Source organism: Ochotona princeps, chromosome Y, assembly GCF_030435755.1.
Source record: "Ochotona princeps isolate mOchPri1 chromosome Y, mOchPri1.hap1, whole genome shotgun sequence".
Lineage (NCBI taxonomy): Eukaryota > Metazoa > Chordata > Mammalia > Lagomorpha > Ochotonidae > Ochotona > Ochotona princeps.
The window spans coordinates 14,374,675-14,401,346 of NC_080866.1; positions in this window are offsets into that span (position 1 = coordinate 14,374,675).

Sequence of the window (26,672 nt, forward strand, 5' to 3'; positions counted from 1 at the left end):
TGGAGTGTAGGAGGAGCTAGGAGTATCCGGGCGGGGGCCTGAGCGTCTCAAACCTTTGGCAGCCATGCTCTCCATGGTGCTCGGGTGTCCTGCCACAAGTCCAGCTTAGCACAGATAGGCTTACCACCACGTACGTAAGTTCATGGGGTGAGCCACTTGCGGGCGGCTTCCTGATCTGCTGGAATCTGGGTTTGATGGCCCTCTTTTAAGTTTTGAGGGGGTTGTCCCAGTGCTCTGAGAAGCTCGTCATGGACTCCTAAGTGCGCCATGCGGCTGGAGTGGGGGAGGAATTCCCGCACGGCTTCCAGATTGCCAGAATCCTGGTTTGATGGCCCTGTTTTAGGAGTGGGAGGGTTGTCCTGGGAATCTTAGAAGTAGATCTGGGCCTATTCAGCGCGCCATGCAGCTGGAGTGTGGGAGGAGCTCGGAGGATCTGGGCGGAGGCCTGAGCTTCTCAAACCTCGGGCAGCCATGTTCTCCGTGGTGCTTGGGTGTCCTGCCACAAGTCCAGCCTAGCACAACCAAGCTTACCACCACATACGTAAGTACATGGAGTGAGCCACTCGCGAGCGACTTCCTGATTTGCTGGAATCCGGGTTTGATGGCCCACTTTTGGGTGTGGGGGTGTTCTCCAGTGCTCTCAGAATCGGATGTGGGCCTCGTTAGCGTGCCATGCAGCTGGAATGTTGGTGGAGCTCACGCGGAGTTAGCAGATTGCCGGAATCCTGGTTTGGTGGCCTTCTTTTAGTAGTGGGAGGGTTTTCCTGGGACTCTAAGAAGCGGATGTGGGCCTCCTCAGCGCGCCATGCGGCTGGAGTGGGGGAGAAGCTCCCGCGCAGTTAGCAGATTGCTGGAATCCTGGTTTGATGGCCATCTTTTAGGAGTGAGAGGGCTGTACTGGGACTCTGAAAAGCGGATTTGGGCCTCCCCAGCGCGATGCAGCTGTAGTTGGGGAAGAGCTCCACACGGTTTCCAGATTGCCGGAATCCTGGTTTAATGGCCCTCGTTTGGGTTTGAGCGAGGGTTGTCACAGGGCTCTCAGAAGCGGATCTGAACCTCCACAGCGCGCAATGCGGCTGGATAGGGGGAGGAGCTAGGAGGATCTTGGCAGAAGCCTGAGCATCTCAAAACTCGGGCATCCATGCTGCCCGCGCTGCTCAAGTGCCCTGCCTAGAGTCCAGCCTAGCTGAGCCAGGCTTACTACCATGTGCATAAGCATATGGGTGAGTGCTTGCGGGCGGCCTCATGATCTGCCAGAATCCTGGTGTGATGTAGCCCTCTTTTGGGTTTGGGGGAGGGTTGTTCCAGGGCTTTGAGAAGCGGATCTGGGCCTCCTCAGCGTGCCATGCGGCTGGAGTTGGGGAGCAGCTCCCGCGCGGTTTCCAGATTGCCGGAATCCTGGTTTGATGACCGTCTTTTAGGAGTGGGAGGGTTGTCCTGGGACTCTGAGAAACGGATGTGGGCCTACCATACCTAGGTGTCACATTCACTGTTCCACATATGTGCTGACAGAGAACTTGGTTTCCATGGCAGCAGGAAATGGCTTGGGCTCTGAACTTGTGTTTGGGTGTAGAGTTTTGAGCGCCTTGAGTGAGGAGCTACATGTTAATTTTGTGTTGGTGCTCAACCTGCTTGATTCCATCACGCTGGGCTCAAAGCGCATTGGACTGCAAGGAGATCAAACAGGTTTTCCAAATGGCTGCTAGCACAACTGACGCTATGGAAGTTCATGAGCCATGTGGAGTTGTTTTGGCACTGGAAGAGCTGTGCTGCTGCTTTGGGCAGTTGCCATTCACCGCCGCACTACGTCCAAAGTTGCGATATCCACTTTCAGACATATGTGCTGCCAGAACACTTGGTTTCCATGGCAGTGGGAAATGGCTTGGGACTGAACTTGTCATTTCATGTAAAGTTTTGAGCGCCTTGAGTGAGGAGCTACATGTTAGTTTTGTGTGGGTGCTCAATCTACCTGATTCCATTACAGTGCGTTCAATGGGCATTTGACCGCAATGAAAAATATGGTTTACTAGAAAGCTTCTAGCAAGGCTGATGGGATGTGATGTTCATGAACCAGGTGGAGTTGTTTTGGCACGGGAAGAGCTGTGCTGCTGCCTTGGGCGTTTGCCATTCACCATTACAGTACCTTCCTTGGTGTCACATCCACTCTTCCACATATGTATTCCAGAGTAGTTGGTTTCCATGGCAGCGGGAAATGGCTTGGGTGCTTAACTTTTCTCTGGCTGTAGAGTTTTGAGCACCTTGATTAGGAGCTACATGTTAGTTTTGTGAGGGTTCTCAACCTGCTTGATTCCATCACACTGGGTTCAATGGGCATTCAACCGCAATGACCAAATATGATTTCCTAGAAACCTGCTAGCAAGGCTGATGGGATGTGAAGTTCATGAACCAGGTGGAGTTGTTTTAACTGCTAGAGCTGTGCTGCTGCTTCGTGCAGTTGCCATTCACCACTGCACTACCATACCTAGGTGTCACATTCCCTGTTCCACATATGTGCTTGCTTTCCATGGCAGCGGGATATTGCTTGGGCGCTGAACGTATCTCTGGCTATGGAAATTTGAGCTCTTGATTTAGGAGGTATATGATAGTTTTGTGTGGGTGCTCAACCTATTTGTTTCCATCACACTGGGCTCAAAGGCCTTTGGACTGCAAATGACCAAACAGGGAATCCTAGATAGCTGCTAGCACAGCTGATGGTATGGGAAGTTCATGAGTCAGGTGGAGTTGTTTTGGAACTGGAAGAGCTGTGCCTCTGCTTCAGGCAGTTGCCATTCACCCCAGCACTGAGTTTCCTAGGTGTCACTTCCACTGTTCCACATAGGAGCTGCCAGAGCACTTGGTTTTCATGAGAGTAGAAATGGCGGTGGAGTTTTGAACGTCTTGAGAGATGAGCTACGGTTATTTTTGTGTGGGTGCTCAACCTGCTTGATTCCTTCATGCTGGGCTAAAAGGGCTTTGGAACACAAGTGACCCAACAGGGTTTCCTTGATAACTGCTAGCACAGCTGATGTTATGTGAAGTTCATGATCCAGGTGGAGTTGTTTTGACACTGGAAGAGCTGTGCTGCTGCTTCGGGCAATTGCCATTCACCACCACACTACCTACGTAGAGGTGATATGCACTTCCAGACATATGTGCTGCCAGAGCACTTGGTTTCCATGGCAGCGGGTAATGGCATGGACGCTGAGCTTGTCTTTGGCTGTAAAGTTTTGAGCGCCTTGAGTGAGGAGCTACATGTTACTTTTATGTGGGTGCTCAACCTGCATGTTTCCACAATCCTGGGCTCAATGAGCATTGGACTGCAAGTGACGGCAAAGGATTTCCTAGAAATCTGCTATCACAGCTTATGCGATGTGAAGTCATGAGCCAGGTTGAGTTGTTTTGGCACTGGAAGAGCTGTGCTGCTGCTTGGGCAGCTGCCATTCACCATTACAGTACCTTCCCTAGGTGACACAAGCACAGTTCCACATAAGTGCTGCCAGTGCACTTGGTTTCCATGACAGTGGGTAATGGCTTGGGCGCTGAACTTGTCTCTGGCTGTAGAGATTTGAACGCCTTGAGTGAGGAGCTATATGTTAGTTTTGTGTGGGTGCTCAAACTGCTTGATTCCATCACACTTGGCTCAATGAGCATTGGACCGCAAGGGACCAAACAGGGCTTCCTAGATAACGGCTTCACAGCTGATACTATGTGAAGTTCATGAGCCAGGTGGAGTTGTATTGGCACTGCTAGAGCTGTGCTGCTGCATTGATTAGTTGCCATTCACCACCACACTACCTCTGTAAACGATATATGAACTTTCAGACATATGTGCTGCCAGAGCACATGGTTTGCATGGCAGCGGAAAATGGCTTCGACGCTGAATTTGTCTTTGGCTGTGGAGTTTTGAGTGCCTTGAGAGCAGCTACATGTTATTTTTGTGAGGGTGCTCAACCTGCTTGATTCCATCAAAGTGGGCTCAAAGCAAATTCGACCGCAGTGACCAAACAGGGTTTCCAACATAGCTGCTAGCACAGCTGATGCTATGTAAAGTTCATGAGCCAGGTGGAGTTGTTTTGGCACTGGAAGAGCTGGGCTGCTACTTGGGCAGTTGCCATTCACCACCACACAATCTCAATAATTATGATATCAACTTTGAGACAAATGTGTTGCCAGAGTACTTGCTTATCATGGCAGTCATGCTGCTCGAGGTGCTCTGGTGCCCTGCCACGAGTCCAACCTAGCACATCCAGACTTACCAAAACGTTCGTAAGTACAAGGGTGAGCCACTCGCGGGCGGCTTCCTGATCTGCCGGAATCCTGGTTTGATGACCCACCTTTCGGTTTGGAGGGGGATGTCCAGGGCTCTGAGAAGCAGATCTGGACCTCCTCAGCAAGCCATGCGGCTGGAGTGGAGAAGGAGCTCCCGCGCAGTTAGCAGATTGCTGGAATCCTGGTTTGATGGCCCTCTTTTCGCTTTGGTGGTGGCGAGGGTTGTCCCAAGGCTCTGAGAAGCGGACCTGGAACTCCTTAGCGAGTGATGCGACTGGAGTGGGGGAGAAGCTCCTGCGCAGTTTCAGATTGCCGGAATCCTGTTTGATGGCATTCTTTTAGGAGTGGGAAGGTTGTCCTGGGACTCTGAGAAGAGGATCTGGACCTCATCAGCGCGCATGCGGCTAGAGTGGGGGTGGAGCTAGGAGGATCCAGGCGGAGGCCTGAGCGTCTCAAACCTAGGACAGACATGCTGCCTGGGGTGCTCGGATGCCCTGCCACAGTCCAGCCTAACACAGCCAGGGTTAAAACCATGTAAGTAAGTACATGGGGTGAGCCGCTCGCGGGCAGCTTCCTGATCTGCAGGAATTCTGATTTGATGGCCCTCTTGTGGGTTTGGTGGGGGTTTGTCCCAGTGCGCGGAGAAGTGGATCTGGAAATGCTGCGCACTACAAAGCTGGAATGGTTTAGGAGCTCCCACGCGGTTTCCAGATTGCCGGAATCCTGGTTTGATGGACTTCTTTTAGGAGTGGGAGGGTTGTAATGGGACTCTGAGAAGCGGATATTGGCTTTCTCAGCGCGCCATGCGGCAGGAGTGGGAGAGGAGCCAGGAGGATCCTTGCGGTGCCTGAGTATTTCAAACCTCAGGCAGCCATGCTGCCCGGGGTGCTCGGGTGCCCTGCCACAAGTCCAGCCTAGCACAGCCAGGCTTAACATCATGTATGTTAATACATGGGGTGAGCCACTCGCGAGCGGGTTTCTGATCTGTCGGAATCCTGGTTTGATGGCCCTCTTGTGGGTTTGGGGTGGGGAGGGTTGTCCCAAGGCTCTGAGAAGCGGATCTGGACCTCCTCAGCTCGCCATGTGGCTGCAGTGGGGGAGGAGCTCCCGCGCAGTTAGCAGATTGCCGGAATCCTGGTTTGATGGCCTTCTTTTAGTAGGGCGAGGGTTGTCCTGGGGCTCTGAGAAGCGGATGTTGGCCTCTTCAGTGCGCCATGCGGCTGGAATGTGGGAGGAGCTCCTGCGCAGTAAGCAGATTGCCGGAATCCTGGTTTGATGGCCCTCTTTTAGGAGTGGGAAGGTTGTCCATGGACTCTGAGAAGTTAATGTTGGCCTCCTCAGCATGCCATGTGGCTGGAGTGGGGAAGGAGCTAGGAGGATCCGGGCGGAGGCCTGAGCGTCTTTAACCTCGGGCAGACATGCTGCCCTGGGTGCTCGGGTGCCCTGCCACAGTCCAGCCTAGCACATCCAGACTTTACAAAACGTATGTAAGTACATGAGGTGAGCCACTCGCGGGCGGCTTCCTGATCTGCTGGAATCCTGGTAGGATGGCCCAATTTTGGTTAGGAGGGGGTTGTCCCAGTGCTCTGAGAAACGGATCTGGACCTCCTCAGCATGCCATGCGGCTGGAGTGAGGGAGGAGCTCCCATCCTGGTTTGATGGCATTCTTTTAGTAGTGGAGGGTTTTCCTGGGACTCTGAGAAGGGGATCTAGGCCTTCTCTGCGTGCCATGCAGCTGGAGTGGGAGAGGAACACCCGTGCAGTTAGCAGATTGACGGAAATCTCGTTTGATGGCCCTCTTTTCAGTTTTGGTGGTGCGAGTGTTGTCCTAAGGCTCTGAGAAGCGGATCTGGAACTCCCCAGGGCGCCATGAGGCTGGATTGTGTGAGGACTCCCTCTTTTAGGAGTGGGAGGATTGTCCTTGGACTTTGAAAAGCGTATCTGGGCCTCCTCAGTCAGCCATGCGGCTAGAGTGGGGGTGGAGCTAGGAGGATCTGGGCGGAGGCCTGAGCGTCTCAAACCTCGGACAGCCATGCTGCCCGGGGTGCTCGGGTGCCCTGCCACGAGTCCAGCCTAGCACAGCCAGGCTTTCCAAAATGTACGTAAGTACATGGGTTGAGCCACTCACGGGCGGCTTCCTGATCTGCTGGAATCCTGCTTTGATGCCCAATTTTGGGTTGGGGGTGTGGTCCCAGTGCTCTAAGAAGCGGATCTGGAGCTACTCAGCGTGCCATGCGGCTGGAATGGGATTGAGCTCCCGCACAGATATCAGATTGCCGGAATCCTGGTTTGATGGAACTCTTTTAGGAGTGGGATGGTTGTCCTGAACTGTGAGAAGCATATCTGGGCCTCATCAGTGCGCCATCCGACTGGAATGGGGGTGGAGCTCCCCATCTGTTTCCAGATTGCCAGAATCCTGGTTTGATGGCATTCTTTTAGGAGTGGGAGGGTTTTCCTGGGACTCTGAGTAGGTCATGTGGGCCTCCTCAGGGCGCTGCGCTATGCTGCTGGAGTGGGGGAAGAGCTAGGAGATTTTTGGCGGAGGCCTGAGACTCTCAAACCTCGGACAGCAATGGTGCCTGGAGTGCTTGGGTGCCCTGCCACAAGTTCAGCCTGGCACATCCAGGCTTACCAAAACGTTTGTAAGTACATGGGATGAGCCACTCGCGGGCGGCTTCCTGATCTGCTGGAATCCTGGTTTGATGGCCCAATTTTGCTTATGGGGGGGTTGTCCCAGGGCTCTGAAGCAGATCTGGACCTCCTCAGCGTACCATGCAGCTGGATGTGGGAGTAGCTCCCGCGGTTTCCAGATTGCCTGAAATCTGGTTTGATGGCCCTCTTTTAGGAGTGGGAGGTTGTCCTGGGACTCTGAGAAGCCGATCTGGCCCTCCCCAGTGCGCCATGTGGCTGCAGTGGGGGAGGAGCTCCCATGCGGTTTCCAGATTTCACGAATCCTGGTTTGATGGCCCTCTTTTAAGAGTGGGAGGGTTATCCTGGGACTCTGAGAAGCGGATCTAGGCCTCCTCAGTGCGCCATGAGGCTAGAGTGGGGGAGGAGCTCGGAGGATCCGGGCAGAGGCCTGAGCATCTCAAACCTCAGGCAGCCATGCTGCCCGGGGTGCTCGGGTGACCTGCCACAAGTCCAGCCTAGCACAGCCAGGCTTACCACCCTGTACGTATGTACTTGGTGTGAGCTGCTCACGGGCCGCTTCCTGATCAGACGGAATCCAGGTTTAATGGCCCTCTTTTGGGTTTTGTGGGGGCTTGTCCCAGTGTTCTGCGAAGTGGATCTTGAAATCCTCAGCTTGCCATGCGGCTGGAGTGGAGGAGGAACTTCCGCGCGGCTTCCAGATTTCTGGAATCCTGGTTTGATGGCCCTGTTTTAGGAGTGGGAGGATTGTCCAGGGACTCTAAGAAGCTGATCTTGACCTCCTCAGTGTGCCATGCGGCAGGAGTTCGGGAGGAGCTAGAAGATTCCGGGCGGAGGCCTGAGCATCTCAAACCTCGGACAGCCATGCTGCCCGGGGTGCTCGGGTGCCCTGCGACGAGTCCAGCATAGCCCAGCCAGGCTTACCAAAACGTACATAAGTACATGGGGTGAGCCGGTCGCGGGCGGCTTGCTGATCTGCTGGAATCCTGATTTGATGGCCTAATTTTGGTTTAGAAGGTGTTGTCCCAGGGCTCTGAAAAGCGGATCTGAACCTCCTCAGCACGCCATGTGGCTGGAGTGAGGGACGAACTCCCGTGCAGTTTCCAGATTGCCCCAATCCTAGTTTGATGGTCTTCCTTTAGTAGTGGGAGGGTGTTTCTGGGACTCTGAGAAGCGGATCTGGGCCTCCGCAGCGCGCCATACGGCTCTAGTGGGGGAGGAGCTCGGAGGATCCGGGCGAAAGCCTGAGCGTCTCAAACCTCGGGCAGCCATGGTGCCCGGGGGTTCTCAGGTGCCCTGCCACGAGTCCAGGGTAGCACAGCCAGGCTTACCACCACATGCGTAAGTACATTGAATGCGCTGCTCGTGGTCGGATTCCTGATTAGACGGAATTCTTGTTTCATGGCCCGATTTTGGGTTTGAGGGCGGTTGTCCCAGTGGGCTGAGAAGCAGGTCACGGCCTCCTCAGTGCGCCATGCGGCTGGAGTGGGGGAGGAGCTCCCGCGCGGCTTCCAGATTGCCAGAATCCTTGTTTGATGGCCCTGTTTTAGGAGTGGGAGGGTTATCCTGGTACAATGATAAGCGGATCTGGGCCTCCCCAGTTCGCCATGAAGATGGAGTGGAGGAGCTCCCGCGCGGTTTCCATATTTCAGAAATCCTGGTTTGATGGCCCACTTTTGGGTTTTGGGGGGTAGTCTCATGACTCTGAGAAGCGGATCTGGACCTCCTCAGGGAGCCATGCGGCTGGAGTGGGGAGGAGCTCCCGTGCAGTTAACAGATGCCGGAATGCTGGTTTGATGAGCCTCTTTTCAGTTTTGGGGGGGCGAGGTTTGTCCCAAGACTCTAAGAAGCAGATCTGGAACTCCTCAGCGCTCTCTGCGGCTGGAGTGGGGGAGGAGCTCGCAGGATCCGGGCGAAGGCCTGAGTGTCTCAAACCTCGGGCAGCCATGCTGCCCTGGGTGCTCGGGTGCCCTGCCACGAGTCCAGCCTAGCACAGCCAGGCTGAAAACCATGTACGTATGTACATGGGGTGAGCCGCTCACGGGCGGCTTCCTGATATGCTGGAATCCTGGTTTGATGGCCCTCTTTTGGGTTTGGGAGGGGCTTGTCCCAGTGCTCTGAGAAGCGGATCTGGAAATCCTCAGCGCACCACGGATCTGGAATGGGAGAGGAGCACCCCCATGGTTTCCAGATGCCGGAATCCTGGTTTGATGGTTCTCTTTTTGGAGTGGGAGGGTTGTCCTGGGACTCTGAGAAGCGGATCTGGGCCTCCCAGCACGCCATGCAGCTGGAATGGAGGAGGAGATAGGAGGATCCTGGCAGAGGCCTGAGCGTCTCAAACCTCCGTAAGCCATGATGTCCGGGGTGCTCGGGTGCACTGCCATGGGTCCAGCCTAGCACAGCCAGTTTACCACCACCTACATAAGCACATGGGGTGAGCCACTCGCGTACGGCTTTATGATCTGCTGGAATCCTGGTTTGATGGCACATTTTTGGGTTTGGGGCTGGTTTTCCCAGTGCTCTGAAAAGCGGATCTGACCTCCTCAGCTCGCCATGAGGTTGGAGTGGGGTAGGAGCTCCCACGCGGTTTCCAGATTGACGGAATCCTGGTTTGATGGCCCTCTTTTAGGAGTTTGATGGTTTTCCTGGGATCTGAGAAGCGGATGTGGGCCTCCTCAGCGCGCCATGCGGCTGGAGTGGGGGAGGAGCTAGGAGGATCCGGACGGAAGCCTGAGTGTCTCAAACCTTGCGCAGAAATGCTGCCCGGGGTGCTCGGGTGCCCTGCCTCTAGTCCAGCCTAGAACAGACAGGCTTAACACCACGTACATTAGTACATTGGGTGAGCCGCTCTGGGCAGCTTCCTAATCTGCTGGTATCCTGGTTTGATGGCCCTCGTTGGAGTGGGAGGGTTGTCCTTGGATTCTGAGAGCAGATCTGGGCCTCTTCAGCGCGCCATAAGGCAGGAGTGGGGGAGGAGCTAGGTGGGTCCGGGAGGAGGGCTGAGTGTCTCAACCTCGGGCAGCCATGCTGTCCGGGGTGCTTGGGTGCTCTGCCACAAGGCCAGCCTAGCACAGCCAGGCTTACCAAAATGTACGTAAGTACATGGGGTAAGCTACTCGCAGGCGGCTTTCTGATCAGCCTGAATCCTGGTTTGATGGCCCTCTTTTGGGTTTCGGAGAGGGTTGACCCAGGGCTCTGAGAAGCGGATCTGGACCTCCTCAGAGCGCCAATTTGCTGGAGTGGGGGAGGAGACACCGCGCAGTTACCAGATTGCCAGAATCATGGTTTGATGGCATTTTTTTAGGAGTGGTAGGGTTTTCCTGGGACTCTGAAAAGCGGATCTGGGCCTCGTCAGCTCACCATGCGGCTTGAATGTGGAAGGATCTCCCGCGCGGTTTCCAGATTGCCAGAAATAGGTTTGATGGCACTCTTTTCGCAGTGGGAGGGTTGTCCTAAGACTCTGAGAAGCGTATCTGGGCCTCCTCATCGCGCCATGTGGCTGGAGTTGGGGAGGAGCTAGGTGGGTCCGGGCGGAGGCCTGAGCGTCTCAAACCTTGGGTAGCCATGCTGCCCGGGGTGCTCGAGTGCCCTGCCACGAGTCCAGCCTAGCACAGCCAGGCTTACAACCACATACGTAACTACATGGGGTGAGCCGCTCGCGGGCGGCTTCCTGACCAGACGGAATCCTGGTTTGATTGCCCTCTTTTGGGTTTGTGGTGGCTTGTCCTAGTGCTCTGAGAAGCGGATCTGGAAATCCTCAGTGCGCCATGCAGCTGGAATGGGAAAGGAGTTCCCCCGCGGACTCCAGATGCTGGAATTCTGGTTTGATGGCCCTCTTTTCTTAGTGGGAGGGTTGTCCTGGGACTCTGAGAAGCGGATGTGGGCCTCCTCAACGCGCAGTGCGGCAGGAGTGGGGGAGAAGATCCTGCCTTGTTAGCAGATTGCCGGAATCCTGGTTTGATGGCCCTCTTTTGATTCTGGTAGGGTCTTGCCCCAGTGCTCTTAGAAGAGGATATGGAAATCCTCAGCGCACCATGCAGCTGGAATGTTAGCGGAGCTTCCTCATGGTTTCCAGATGCTGGAATCCTCGTTTGATGGCCACTTTTAAGAGTGGGAGGGTTGTCCTGGGACTCTGAGAAGCAGATCTGGGCCTCCTCAGCGTGACATGCGGCTGGAATGTGGGAGGACCTCCTGCGCGGTTTACAGATTTCCAGAAATCTGGTTTGATAGCCCTCTTTTCGGATTGGGAGGGCTGTCCTGGGTATCTGATAAACCTATCTGGGCTTCCTCAGCGTGCCATGCGGCTAGAGTGGGGGAGGAGCTAGGAGGATCCTGGCAGAGGCCTGAGCGTCTCAAACCTCAGGCAGCCATGCTGCCCGGGGTGCTCGGGTGCATTGCCACGAGTCCACCCTAACACAGTCAGGCTTACCACCATGTACGTAAGTATATGCAGTGAGCTCTCGCAGGCAGCTTCCTGATCTGCAGGAATCCTAGCTTGAAAGCCCACTTTTAGGAGTGGGAGGGTTGTCCTGGGACTCTGAGAAGCGGATGTGGGGCTCCTCAGTGCCCCATAACGTTGGAGTGGGAGAGGAGTTAGGAGGATCCGGGAGGAGGCTTGAACGTCCCAAAGCTTTGGCTGCCATGCTGTCTGGAGTGCTCGGGTGCCCTGCCACAAGTCCAGCTTAGCACACCCAAGCTTACCACCACGTACGTAAGTACATGGTGTGTGCCTCTCGCGGGCGGCTTATTGATCTGGTGGAATCCTGGTTTGATGGCCCTCTTTGAGGATTGGGAGGTTTGTCCTGGGACTCTGAGAAGCGGATGTGGGCCTCTTCAGCGCGCCATGCGGCTGGAGTGGGGGAGAAGCTTCCGCGCAATTAGCAGATTGCCCGGAACCTGGTTTGACGGCCGTCTTTTAGGAGTGAGATTGTAGTCCTGGGACTCTGAGAAGTGTATCTGGGCCTCGTCAGCTCACCATGCGGCTGGAATGTGGAAGGAGCTTCTGCGCGGTTCCCAGATTGCCAGAAATCTGGTTTGATGGCCCTCTTTTCGGAGTGGGAGGGTTGTCCTGAGACTCTGTGACGCGGATGTGGGCCTTCTCAGCGCACCATGAGGCTGGAAAGGGAGCGGAGCTCCCTCACGCAGAGTTAGCAGATTGCAGGAATCCTGGTTTGATGGCTGTCTTTTAGGAGTGAGAGGGTTGTCCTGGGACTCTGAGAAGCAGATCAGAGCCTCCCCAGCGCGCCATGCAGCTGTAGTGGGGGAGGAGCTCCCACGCTTTTTCCAGATTGCCCGAATCCTGGTTTGATGGCCCTCTTTTGGGTTTGGGGTAGGGTTGTCTCAGGGCTCTCAGAAGCGGATCTGAACCTCCTCAGCGCGCCATGCGCCTGGATTGGTGGAGGAGCTAGGAGGATCCGGGCGGAGGCCTGAGCATCTTGAACCTCGGACAGCCATGCTGCCCGCGCTGCTCAAGTGACCTGCCAAGAGTCCAGCCTAGCACAGCCAGGCTTACCACCACGTGCGTAAGTACATGGGGTGAGCCGCTCGCGGGCGGCTTCCTGATCTGCCGGAATCCTGGTTTGATGGCCCTCTTTTTGATTTGGGGATATTGTCCCTGCGCTCTGAGAAGCGCATCTGGACAACCTCAGTGCACAATGCGGCTAGAGTTGGGGAGGAGCTAGGAGGATCCGGAGCGAGGCCTGAGCGTCTCACACCTTGGACAGCCATGCTGCCTGGGGTACTTGGGTGCCCTGCCACGAGTCCAGCCTAGCTCAGCCACGCTTACCACCACGTACGTAAGTACATGTGTTGAGCCGCTCGTTTGCGGCTTCCTGATCTGTCGGAATCCTGGTTTGATGGCCTTTTTTTTGAGTTTGGTGGGGGTTGTCCCAGGGCTCTGAGAAGCAGATCTGGACCCCCTCAGCGCGCCATTGCGGCTGAAGCGGGGAGGAGCTCCCGCGCAGTTAGCAGATTGCCAGGTTTACCACCACCAACTGAGTACATGGGGTGAGCCACTCGCGGGTGGCTTCCTGATATGCTGGAATACTGATTTGATGTCCCAGTTTTGGGTTTGGGGCTGGTTGTCCCAGTGCTCTGAGAAGAGGATCTGGGCCTGCTCAGCGTGCCATGTGGATGGAATGTGGGAGGAGCTCATGCGTAGTTAGCAGATTGCCCGAATCCTGGTTTGATGGCCTTCTTTTAGTAGTGGGAGGGTTTTCCTGGGATTCTGAGAAGCGGATCTGGGCCTCAGCGCCCCATGCAGCTGGAGTGTGGGAGAATCTCCCGCGCGGTTTACAGATTGCCTTAAATCTGGTTTGATGGCCCTCTTTTTTGAGTGGGAGGTCTGTCCTGGGAATCTTAGAAGCGTATCTGGGCCTCCTCAGTGCACCATACGGCTAGAATGGGGGAGGAGCTAGGAGGATCCGGGCGGAGGCCTGAGTGTCTCAAATCTCAGGCAGCAATGCTGCCCGGGTTGCTCGAGTGCCCTGCCATGAGTCCAGCCTAGCACAGCCAGGCTTACCACCACGTACATAAGTACATGGGGTGAGCCGCTCGTGGGCGGCTTCCTGATTTGCCGGAATCCTGGTTGATGGCCCACTTTTTGGTTTGGGGGGTTTTGTCCCAGGGCTCTGAGAAGTGGGTCATGCACTCCTCAGCGCGCCATGCGGCTGAAATGGGGAAGGAGCTCACGCACGGTTTCCGGATGCCGGAATCCTGGTTTAATGGCCCTGTTTTAGGAGTGGGAGGGTTGACCTGGCAATTTTAGAAGCAGATCTGGGCCTCCTCAGCACGCCATGCGGCTGCAGTGGGGGAGGAGCTAGGAGGATCTGGGTGGAGGACTGAGCGTCTCAAACCTCAAGCAGCCATGCTTTCCGGGGTGCTTAGGTGTCCTTCCAGAATTCCAGCCTATCACAGCCATGCTGACCATCACATACATAAGTACATGGGGTGAGCTGCTCTCGGGCGACTTCCTGATCTGCTGGAATCCAGGTTGGATGACCCACTTTTGGCTTTGGGGGGGTTGGCCAGTGCTCTGAGAAGATGATCTGGGACTCCTCAGCTCGCCATGCGGCTGGAGTGGGGGAGGAGCTCATGCCCAGTTTCCAGATTGCCAGAAACCTGGTTTGATGGCCCTCTTTATGGAGTGGGAGGATTGTCCTGAGACTCTGAGAAGCGGATCTGGACCTCCTCAGCACGCCATGTGGCTGCAGTGGGGAAGGAGCTAAGAGGATCCGGGCGGAGGGGTGAGCATCTCATACCTCGGGCAGCCATGCTGCCCGGGGTGCTCGAGTGCCCTGCCACGAGTCCAGCCTAGCACAGCCAGGCTTACCACCATGTATGTAAGTACATGGGGTGAGCCGCTGGCGGGTGGCTTCCTGATCTGCTGGAATCCTGGTTTGATGGCCTTCTTTTGGTTTTGGTGGGGCCTTGTCCCAGTGCTCTGAGATGCGGATCTGGAAATCCTCAGTGCGCCATGCAGCTGGAATGGGAGAGGAGCTCCCCTACAGGTTCCAGATGCCGGAATCCTAGTTTGATCGCCCTCTTTTAGGATTGGGAGGGTTGTCCTGGGACTCTGAGAAGCGGATGTTGGCCTCTTCAGTGCGCCATGCGGCTGGAGTGTGGGAGAATCTTCCGCGCAATTAGCAGATTGCCCGGAACCTGGTTTGACGGCCGTCTTTTAGGAGTGAGATTGTTGTCCTGGGACTCTGAGAAGCGTATCTGGGCCTCCTCAGTGCGCCATGCGGCTGGAATGTGGGTGGAGCTCACGCGGAGTTAGCAGATTGCAGGAATCCTGGTTTGATGGCCCTCTTTTAGTAGTGGGAGGATTTTCAAGGGACTCTGAGAAGAGGATCTGGGCCTTCTCAGCTTGCCATGCGGCTGGAGTGGGGGAGAAGCTCCCGCGCAGTTAGCTGATTGCCGGAATCCTGGTTTGATGGCTGTCTTTTAGGAGTGAGAGGGTTGTCCTGTGACTCTGAGAAGTGGATCTGGGCCCCCACAGCGCTCCATGCTGCTGTAGTGGGGCAGGAGCTCCCACGCGGTTTCCAGATTGCCGGAATCCTGGTTTGATTATCCTCTTTGGGTTTGGGGGGGGTTGTCACAGGGCTCTCAGAAGCGGATCTGAACCTCCTCAGCGTGCCATGCGGCTGGATTGGTGGAGGAGCTAGGAGGATCTGGGCGGAAGCCTGAGCATCTCAAACCTCAGACAGCCATGCTGCCCGCGCTGCTCAAGTGCCCTGCCACGAGTCCAGCCTAGCACAGCCAGGCTTACCACCATCTGAGTAACCATATGGGTGAGCTGCTCGCGGGCGGCTTCCTGATCTGCTGGAATCCTGGTGTAATGTGTCCCTCTTTTGGGGTTGGGGAAGGGTTTTTATAGGGTTCTGAGAAGCGGATCTGGACCTCCTCAGCTCGCCATGCAGCCGGAGTGTGGGAGGAGCTCCCACGCGGTTTCCAGGTCCCAGAATCCTGGTTTGATGGCTGTCTTTTCTTAGTGGGAGGGTTGTCCTGGGACTCTGAGAAGCGCATCTGGACCTCCTCAGCACGCCATGTGGCTGCAGTGGGGAAGGAGCTAAGAGGATCCGGGCGGAGGGGTGAGCATCTCATACCTCAGGCAGCCATGCTGCCCGGGGTGCTCGAGTGCCCTGCCACGAGTCCAGCCTAGCACAGCCAAGCTTACCACCACGTACGCAAGTACATGGAGTGAGCTGCTCGTGGGCAGCTTCCTGACCAGACGGAATGCTGGTTTGATATCCCTCTTTTGGATTTGGGGATGTTGTCCCAGCGCTCTGAGAAACAGATCGAGACCTCCTCAGAGAGCCATGCGGCTGGAATGGGGTAGGAGCTAGGAGGATCCAGGCGGAGAACTTAGCATCACAAACCTTGGGAAGCAATGCTGCCTGGGCTGCTTGGGTGCCCTGCCACGAGTCCAGCCTATGACAGCCAGCCTTACCACCACGTATGTAAGTACATGGGGTGAGCCGCTCGCTGGCGGCTTCCTGATCTGCAGGAATCCTGGTTTGATGGCCCTCTTTTGGATTTTAGGGGATTGTCCCAGGGCTCTGAGAAGCGGATCTGGGCCTCCTCAACACGCCATGCGGCTGGAGTAGGGAAGGAGTTCCCGCGCGGTTCCCAGATTGTCAGAATCCTGTTTAATGGCTGTCTTTTAGCAGTGGGAGAGTTTTCCTGGGACTTTGAGAAGCGGATCCTGGACTCCTCAGTGCTTCATGCGGCTGGAATGTGGAAGCATCTCCCGCGCGGTTTCCAGATTGCAAGAAATCTGGTTTGATGGCCCTCTTTTGGATTTGGGGGAGGATTTTCACAGGGCTCTAAGAAGCGGATCTGAACCTCCTCTGTGCGCAATGCGGCTGGATTGTTGGAGGAGCTAGGAGGTTCTGGGCGAAAGCCTGAGAATCTCAAACCTTGGGCAGCCATGCTGCCCGGGGTGCTCGGGTGCCCTGCCACGAGTCCAGCCTAGCACAGCCAGGCTTACCACCACGTGCGTAAGTATATGGGTGAGCTGCTAGCGGGCGGCTTCCTGATCTGCTGGAATCCTGGTGTGATGTGGCCCTCTTTTGGGGTTGGGGGAGGGTTTTTCCTTGGCTCTGAGAAGCGGTTCTGGACCTCCTCAGCATGCCATGCGGCTGGAGTGGGGGAGGAGCTAGGAGGATCCGGGCGGAGGCCTGAGCATCCGAAGCCTTGGGCAGCCATGTTGCCTGGGTGCTCTGGTGCCCTGCCATGAGTCCTGCCTAGCACAGCCAGGCTTACTACAATGTACGTAAGTACATGGGGTGAGCCGCTCACGGGCGGCTTCCTGATCTGTCAGAATTCTGATTTTTGGCCCTCCATTGTGTTTTGGGGCGGTTGTCCCAGGGCTCTGAGAAGCAGATCTGAACCTCCTCAGCGCTGCATGCGGCTGGAGTGGTGGAGGAGCGAGTAGGATCCGGGCGGAGGCCTTAGCGTCTCAAACCTCAGGCAGCCATGCTGCCCGGAGTGCTCCGATTCCCTGCCACGAGTCCAGCCTAGCACATCCAGGCTTACCACCATGTACGTAAGTACATGGGTGAGCCGCTCGCAGGCAGCTTCCTGATCTGCAGGAATACTGGTGTGCTGTGGCCTTCTTTTGGGTTTTGGGGGAGGGGTGTCCCAGGGCTACGAGAAGAGGATCTGGGCATCCTCAGCGTGCCATGAGGCTGCAGTGGGGGATGCTCTAGGAGGATCCGGGTGGAGGCCTGAGCGTCTCAAACCTCGGGCAGCCATTTTTCCCTGGGTGCTCAGGTGCCCTGCCACGAGTCCAGCCTAGCACAGCCAGGCTTACCACCATGTATGTAAGTACATGGGGTGAGCCGCTCGCGGGTGACCAGTGAACTATTTGGCACCAGGCTGCACCTGCTGTCCATCCGCCCAGGAAATTCTGTAATTTGATTCCTTTGATATGCTACAGGAGTCACTCCATGCTGAACCCACTGTTTCTGTGAATGTGTATTAGTCCTTAAAAGTCTCAATGGCAGTAAATATTCCCCTGAATAACCTGTAGTCCCTTAATAGTGCAGATTACCAACACCAATCCTTTCAAAAGCAAAATTCTGGTCTTGTCCAACAGGATACCCCATTACCTGATAGGAGGAGGTATCAGCAGAGTGGTCACAGAAGGCAAGAGTATGACATTTTCTGGCATTTGGGAACCATACTCTGGGCTAGCATGTGTCAGGTATGGGTCGACCAATCCCTGTGCAAGCTCTTTCCACACTGGATGGTTTAGAATGGCCAGAGAAGTCTATGCAGGAGGCATGACAGTCTATGGGGCGCGCTGGTCTGACCCAGAGCAACCTCTGTCATACTTAACACTGGCTGGGAACAGGCCTGGTTGTGGAGCTTGGGGGAGGCCTTGGCTGGGTGGAGGTTACCAGCAAGCTGTGCAGGAACTGGAGGGGGCTGAGTTCTGGTCGGGTCACAGTTGTACTCCCTTGGCAGAAACATGGATTCAGACTTGACGCACCATGCTGGGTTAGACCGCAACACAGTTTGGTGATCTGGAGGACCAGGGTAGATGTGAGACGGACTTGGCTAGGTTTCAACCGCAACTGAGCCATATAGGAGTTTTATGTGGGTATGAACGAGCCGTGGCTGGGCTGAAACGCTCAACAGCAGGAACCAGAATGGGTTGAAGAGCAGTGCTGGCCAAAGGACCTGCTGGTATGCGTGAAACCTGACACCAAGAAGGGGTCTGATGGAGGAATCTGAACAGTTCCTCTGACAGGACACTGACCCTAGAAATAAACGCTGGAAGTATGGAGGTAAACAACGCAGAAGAGGCTTTGGAAAGTGACCCACTGGCATACATTTGGCTCAGGTTGGGGGCAGACCAGCCTGAGTCGGTTCATGTCAACCACTGGCAAATCCGAGTGCTGGAACTGTGAGGGGGCCTGGCCAGGTTTGGTTACGATAACAACAGTACAAAACACCAAATGCCAAGGTGAAATGGCCTGTGCCAATAGGGAATGCAGCACCCAACAGCACACCTCCCACTGATTTAGGTGAGGGACAAGTGTGTGATGGGCAGAGCCGGGAAGAGCTGCAATACTCATCGGTTCCAATGGAGGTCGGGGCTCAGAATAGAACCAACCCAGGGATTACAACCGCCAGCTGATCGGAGTGATGGACTGTGGCGGGCACTGTGCTTACTAGTAGTGTATTTAGGATCCTGGACTGGGAACAGCTCAAAGTTTCTTTGGGGATCCCCCTGAACAAAATGGAGGAATCAAAACATTAACCAAGAAAAGATAGAAGATGGAGTAGATCAATCAACCACCTCAGCTATATGTTTGCAGCGAAAAACTGGACAAGGGGAAACTCTAAGATGGACTATGTCAATCAGTGGACTCTGCACCAGTCTCATCGTACCCGGTTTGTTGCTGATCTAATTGACCGAGGTGATGCTCTGCTGGCTCGGCCCTGAAACCTGAGAGGGCCTCCCTAAGAGGCCGTTGAACTTGACTGGACAAGTGGGATGCTGGACTCTATATGGTGTGAGCTTTTAATTAGGGAGTCTCAGCGGAACTTGGGCTGTGGTTATGCATCAAGGTGGGGGGACTCACCATGGGGGAGGGGTTTAGGGTGAAGTGGGGAGAATCCCAGTACCTATGAAATTGTGTCATGAATACACTGTAATTAATGAATAAGTGAATAGAAAAAAACAAACAAACAAAAACAAACAAACAAACAAAAAAAGAGTTATATGAATGCTGTGTTCCACATTCTCTCTGTTAACTCTGAGATTAGCACAGGGTATTGCAGTGGAGTTTTTGGTAATATTCACTGTGCTTTTGTCTCTTCTTTTGTTCTTGGTCATTGCACTTCTGGTTAGCAGGGTCTTCTAATTGGGGCAGGTTTTTAATATATTTTATTCTTTTTTATTCCTTGATTACATTGTATTATGTGATACAGTTTTGTTGGAACTGGGAATCACCCCAACCCTCCCTCCGCCCTCCCCCCATGTGGAATATTCCACCTTGTTGCATATCCACTGATCAAGTACAGTTGAGATTCCCTCTTTGCAAGCATAAACTGGGGCAGGTTTTTAAGCTGTGTCACCCACAGGTCTACAATGCGATTTTACTTATTGCCGTCGGTACACAACTCTTTGCTTGCAGTCACTTGTGCGAGAACCTCCAGCAAGTTCCAGATCTGGGTTCTTTGCTAGATTTCCACTGTGGTATCCACAGCCCCAGCTCCTGGCTCACTACTCTCCACCCCATGCGATGCTGTGCTGAGGCTACATCATTGTCTCTGCAACCTTTCTCCCACTTCCGGTTGGAGCAGATCCCAGATTAGAGACACCAGGCGTATTATATAGTTAAGTTGTTGGTGGCACTGATCTTGTCAGAACCTTTTTATTGTTAGGTCTGGGTGCCACACGGGCCTATTTTGACCTGTACAATGCCACACTCGGTATTATTTCCTGCAGGACCAGGGCTATCCATGGAACTCAGCCAGTTCTCATGAGCTCAGCACGTGCACAGTTCACTGTTGTCCCCTGCAGGCCTAAAGCTATTACCACAGTGTTCAAAATGGAGCCTGATGTGCCACCTCTAGAGTCCTTGATCTGCTGGCCATCAGGTCTTAGGGACACCCAGACCTGTCTTGAGTGGAACCTTTACAATGCCATGTTACTGCAGCTCACTGAGTCAGAAATGAGTTCACTCTCAGCTCAGTGTATGCTCAGTCCGTTCCCTTGCCTTTGCTTCCTTACGCAAAAGTGGCTCCCAATTCAGCTCTAGGGGGCTGACCCAGCTCTGAAATCCACCCTGTTTTTGCACTGTCCATCTGGAATCAGCTGCTCTGTCTCTGCTCCCGGTCAAATCAAATCAAACAGATCAGCAGTACAGACAGTTTTTGTCTGGGCTCACCTCCCAAGCTCCCAGTAAAAGTCCCTTCCCACCTGGTTGCTGGTGTAGTTTCGGCAGCTAGTGGAGTTCAGATCACTGTTAGCTGAAGGCTGCTGGAGTTTCAGTCACTGCAACACCACACCGTTGTGTCCACTGCTTTCCTGTGTCTGTCAGTTTCCAGGTACCCCTCCGCTATTGTTCAGTCCTTTCCTATTTCCTGGAATATGTCTTCTCTGCTTCATCCTGATTAAATGTTTCTCCACCTGTTTAAACGTGTCTTTACCCTATTCCACCATCTTGATTCTCAAAGTAGACAGCTTTCTAGCATTGTCCATTATGATTCTGGAATTGTAGTGGTCTGTTCCATTCCTCTTTGTGCCTTATCCACGCACCCTTATCGTCTTCCAGCCTCAGATGCAGCTGGACTCTAGAAAATCTCCACCTGGAAATCATGCTTGACTGGAAACCTTGGAAACCAATACAATGCACTCTTCTAAATAATGGCATGGGTAAAATATTTTGGAAATACCCCAAAAGATCAGGCAGTGAAAGCCAACATTCACTCATCTTTACATGTTGAGCAAACATGTTTGATTTTACTCAATGTCAATTCTCAGCTAAAATGAATCCATTTCTTGATTTTGAATTTCTGTTTTATTGCTTTGTTTCTATTAAAAACACAGTTTGGGCCCAGCGTCGTGGCCTAGCGGTTCAAATCCTCGCCTTGAACAAACCGGAATCCCATAGGGGTGCTTGTTCTAATCCCAGAAGCCCTGCTTCCCATCCAGCTCCCTGCTTATGGCCTGGGAAAGCAGTCACGCATGTAACAGAGCCTTGGAACCCTGCACCCACGTGAGAGACCTGGGAGAGATTCTGATTCGTGGTTTCAGATTGGCGCAGCACTGGCCATTAGGATCACGTGGGGAGTGACTCATGAGAAGCAAGATGATATTCTATGACTCTCCTCCCTTCTCCATATATCTGACTTTGCAATAGAATAAATGTACCTAAAAAAAATAGGTGTAGAGAGTGAGAAACAGATAGTCAAAATATTATCTGCAATCTGTAGGTTCACACCTCAATTGACACAAATGAGAGCTGGGGCTGAGTGGATCTAAAGCTAGAGCCAAGAATCTCTTGATGTGCTGGGAAGAAGGTCTGAGGTTTGCTGCAGTCTCCCTTGGCTGCCTTCAAAGCTACTAGCAGCAGGCAGAGTGGAAAGTGGAAGAGTAGGGACATCAACCACAGCATTAAATATTTCAAGTTGTTGAGCTATAAGATGAGCCTGATCAAAGTAAATTATTTCAGGAGCATTAGAGTATAAATTTTGGAGAGCATTCCTACTTCAAAATCTACTTGTCATTTTCCTTGAGTTGTGTTGAGACTTAAGCCCAATAGTGCATTATTTGTAGCTCTTTTTTAGTGCAGATATTCCTAAAGCGAGAGCCAGCCTTGCATAGGACAACATCCACCTATTTTAAAATGAATGATTACATAGGCAGAACTTGAAGACAACACCTACTCAGACTGATCCCCACAGCACAGGAACTGGCCTCTAGTCATTTGGGGAAAACCTTCAACATTCTCCTGAAACACTGCTGGGTCAAGTCCTGGTTTAGAGCAAGAGTGTCCAGGTAGGGCTGTTCATCACTCAGAAGGACACCTTGGCACACACCTCAGGACGCTGTCTTAAATATTTGTCTAATATCTACTGCTCATCTTTAAAACCATTTTTCAGTGTTTGGATTAGGCGTTCATTTTATATGGATTGGCTTGGGCAAAATGTGAATAAGAGTCACCATGCTTAAGACTGTGAAAAGATTCGGTGAATGCAGGGTTTCTAGAAACTCAGAGAGCTTGCAATTTCTCTTGACCTCTCTGGCATACATAGGTTCTCAAATCTCCCTCTGGAATAGAAGGATTCTGATATTCTGAGTCTCTTTGACTGCCCAGAGCCACTCTTACAGCTAACAGCAGGGCACTTCAGGTCTTAAATTACAAGGTCAGTTTTATTCCACTGACCCCTGTTGCAGCATGTCTTCTAAACACAAGAGGATACAGCCAAGTGTCAAAAGCCTCCCATAGCTCAGCATCGTGAAGAGAGCAGGCCTAAGCAAAGCTGTTGTGCACTAGTCCAGGGTTTCTGCAGCTGACATCAATTCATAAAGTGTGAGGGGAAATTAGGAAGCATGGTACACCTCCACATGGACAGCAACTTTGTCCATTGGCATGGCTCATTACCCACTCCCAACTCGATTTATGTAGAATGTCCTTTTCCAAGTACATGTATGCTGTTGCTTGACCCAAGAATTGAAATCTCCCTAACTCTTACACTCACTGACCTGTACATAGAAGTCAGCACCACATTTCCAAAGCCAAAGGTTTCTGCCATCCCTGCTTCAGGCAAGTTAGGATTACTTTTCACACATGTCAGCACTACATTGAGGCGATGTCATCTGGAAAGCATTAGTAATCTAGCACAAGCATTTACACAGGTAGATTGAGTGAAGCCTTTGTCCTAATTCATTGGCAAGAAAGCCAGGCTTCTGCCATTCTTGGGATTCATTTCTTTGATTTACATCTTGTTACTCATATGTATTTTTATATTTTTTAATAGAAATTGTGGATATACTTTAGCATGGTCCACATGCCCCAGTTTACCAGCTGCTCTGTGTCAATGAGATGTTGGGAAGCAACTGGGTCAATGGTGTGACGTGTTGCTGAGGTAACAAACAGCGTATAGTGATGTCACAATGGCTCTGTATGAGATGTGGTGGAGCGAGATAGTGCTTAGTCTGGACATTTCCTCTCAAGCTTTCAGAGGAACAACAGGCTTCAAATCATTCAGCAGAATCAGAGGACAGCAATCAAGTTGCTCAGAGGGAGTGGAGACAGAACTCCTTCCAGGTTTGAAAGATGTGCTGTGAGCGGCGATCTCTGAGTCCAGACATTCTCATGAAAACTCCAGAAAGGCACCAGCTATTCCTTGAGGATACTCACCTAAGGTCTGTGATTGAAGAAGAGGCCTTTAAGCTTTTATCCCAGCACACCTTGCTGGACAGACCGTCTTCTCCTAGCGATGAATTCACTCACCAGGAACAGAATAACCAGCATGTTCTGGGGTTTCCTAGAAAACTTTGGCAAATAGTGGAAAGCCCTGAATTTAAATCGATTTGGTGGGGCGAAGGAGGAACCTGCATCGTGATAGATGTAGAACGATTTCAGACAGAAGTTTTAGAGATGAAAGGCCATTTCAGAATCTTTGAAACGTGCAACATGAAGAGCTTTGTGCGACAGCTTAACCTTTATGGATTCAGGAAGATGCAGTCAACGTTTCAGAGATCGGCTTCCCTACTCCACTTTATGCCGGAATGTCATGATGTCTTAGGGACAAGCAAGGTGATTCAGATTTCCAACCCTTTGATTCCAAGTGAATACATAGGATGCATTTATGGTGTTTAGTTCTTGTAAAGGATCCAGATTCTTGAAGGATGCTTTCAAATTTAAAATGAGATATTTAGTTTCCTGTTGTTGCTGTCATTGTGGGAGAGGTTATTATTCACAACTTCAATATCATTGTGCATCTTCAATATCGTTGTGCATTTTCTGTGTTGTGCAACACAGTCACGTTGGTGTGCTGTGTGCGGGAATCTCCTTTTTCTTTTTCTTTTTTGCCACTTTAGCAATCTTTAACCAAACTGTGCTTTAATGAACAAACCATAGGCAACTAATACCAATAACAATATCAGACTAATCTCTCTCTCCCTCTCTATAATTCTCTCTCTACCCAAAAAGGGGTGTGTGTGTGTGTGTGTGTGTGTGTGTATGCATAGCTGCTGTAAGGAGAATTTGTTATGATAATAAAAGACTTTCTGAACATAATATTACACACCAATAATTGCAAACAAAACATTCAGTACATGGCTTATGAAACACTGATACAAATTGCTACGCAAAATTTTCCACTTACCAAATATCTTAGCTCCTTGACAGACCCTGTCTGATTTTCAGAGGAAGAAACACCTGTATCTGTGTGTGTATTCAGCTACATTAACCATGATTAACCACGATTCCACATGAGTAGGAAAGCCGAGCATAGCTGTCATGCATCTCTGCAGTTGCTAGTTAGCGCAGTTTCTCTTTGCCACAGGTTCACTTCTCTCCTGGCTAGAAATATTGCTGATGCATGTTTAATTTTGTTGCAGTTGCATTTCTTCCATCACCCACATTTCAAACAAGGCTGTCCTCAGCTCTTACGACACGTTCTAAGAAGAGTGAGCATTAAGAAGAAATACCAGCCATTGGAATCCTCACTTCAAAATCAGCCCAATGAGTCACCTCGAGCACAGGAAGTTTTAGCAAAGAATAATGAAAATGCAAGTGTTGTTCCACGGAACAGCACCAGTCTTGGAAACTATGCATGCTTTGGTGCATCATCTCGCAGATGCAGTCCACCTGTAGCTGAGAACGTGGCGCGTGAACCTGGAGCAATACGAGGGGCCTTATCAGCTCCATCATCATCTTCTGCCATACGAGCAGTCATCAAGGACACACTCACACTTGCAACTTCTCCTCAGTTGATACCGAGTCAGTTGGTCTCACATGCTCAACATCCTTATTCTAGAGCCTCTCTCATGAATGTTGTTTCAACCACACATTCTTATTTGCAGAACGACACAAGGATGCCACTCTACACTCATCCTTACCCAATGATGCTGCAGCCATCAGGATTCCCCCTCACATACTGGGAATTCTGGTCCCATCAACAACCATCTCATCCCCCATTCCTGGCAGGCAATCCACACATCCCCATGAGAATGATGCCACCGTCATCTTTTGCTTGCCCTCTTACTCATTTCCGAAATGACCCCACTAACACTACAAAATGACCATGAAAACTGCTGTTACACCTTTGCATTCCCTATGTGGAAGCAGTTCATAGAACTTAGCCAGTGGGTGAATGCTGCAAATGATACACTTGCATAATTTTGCAAATAAAACATCAATGCATGTGCTTCATGGGTTATGTGTTTCATTCTCAGCATGCTATTGGGATGCAACAACATGGGATATTGCCAGGGAATAACCTGAAATTCATGCTGAGTGTTCAACATGGATAAGAGAACAAGTAACAACTTCCATACTTCTTACAGATGTGGCACTACTTACAGAAATCAGATGAGTACCCCCTTTGTCAAAGTAAGAAGGAGGGCAATGGTTGTTGGCATTGTGGTTAGGTATCAGCAAAAGCTGTGAGGGGGTAGGACATGGGTCCATTATAATTCTTGGCTCAGGCAACCTGCCCCTCAACCCTGCCTGCTTCTCTGATATGCCTGCCCTATCTGGCTAATTCACAGAATCTGTGGAGATTTGAGAGGACAGATGCATGCCAGTGTTGAGGTGGTACGGGTTCTTACAGCCTCGGGATAATTTTGGAAATGTAAAATGGAATGATTTGATACTCCAGCTCATACCTTTCTCCTGCTGTAATAACTGGAGAAGATACAAGTGCAAAAGCAGCTCATCCTTTTCAATTTTCCCTCACAAATTCTGCAAGGGAAGAGTCTGAGTGTGTATAACTCTACTCTGTGGAGAGATCCTGGCTTCAGACACTCTTACTGTCCAGTCAATCCTGATAGTGAAGCCATATCATGTGCCTAATGAATGTGAACACCCTCATCCAGGCATGGCATTTCTAAATTCAGGGCAAGGCCAGGGTCTCTGAGAGGAAGCAATGTGTCTCAGACACCAAGGTGTGGTGAGGGCATATTAGCATCCGGACAGCCTTGCACCTAGTAATTCAGGTTTTCAGTAGAGACACACTGCGACAGTTCCTTGTGTGCATTATCTTAGAGTAAACATTGGAGTGAGCCCTGCTGAGAATCTGCAGAGCACAGAGACGAGTGTGGTAAGCATTGGCCGAGACTGTCATGAAATCTATGACATTTTGGTTATATTTTTTATTATATATATTTTTATTAATTATTTTGCATTATGTGACAGTTTCATAGGCTCTGGGAATCTCCCCACCCCTCCCTCTACCCTCCCCCTTGGTGGATTCCTCCACCTTGATGCAGTATTACAGTTTAAATTCAATCAAGATTCTTTCCTTGCAAACATATACCAAGCATAGAGTCCAGCTGCTTATTGTCTAGATTGGTTGAGCAGTTTCTTGGTGAGACCATTTCTGGTCCGAAGTTAGAGCTCATAGAATATCATCACAATCAATTAAGAGTCCCAATATAGCATCAACAGCAATTTGCAATATTATGGAATTGACATGGTTTTGAGTAACCAGTATGTTAAAAAAAAAAAAAAAAGCAAGTCCTAACCACAACCTATGATTAGCTCACTGATATTTCAATTTTA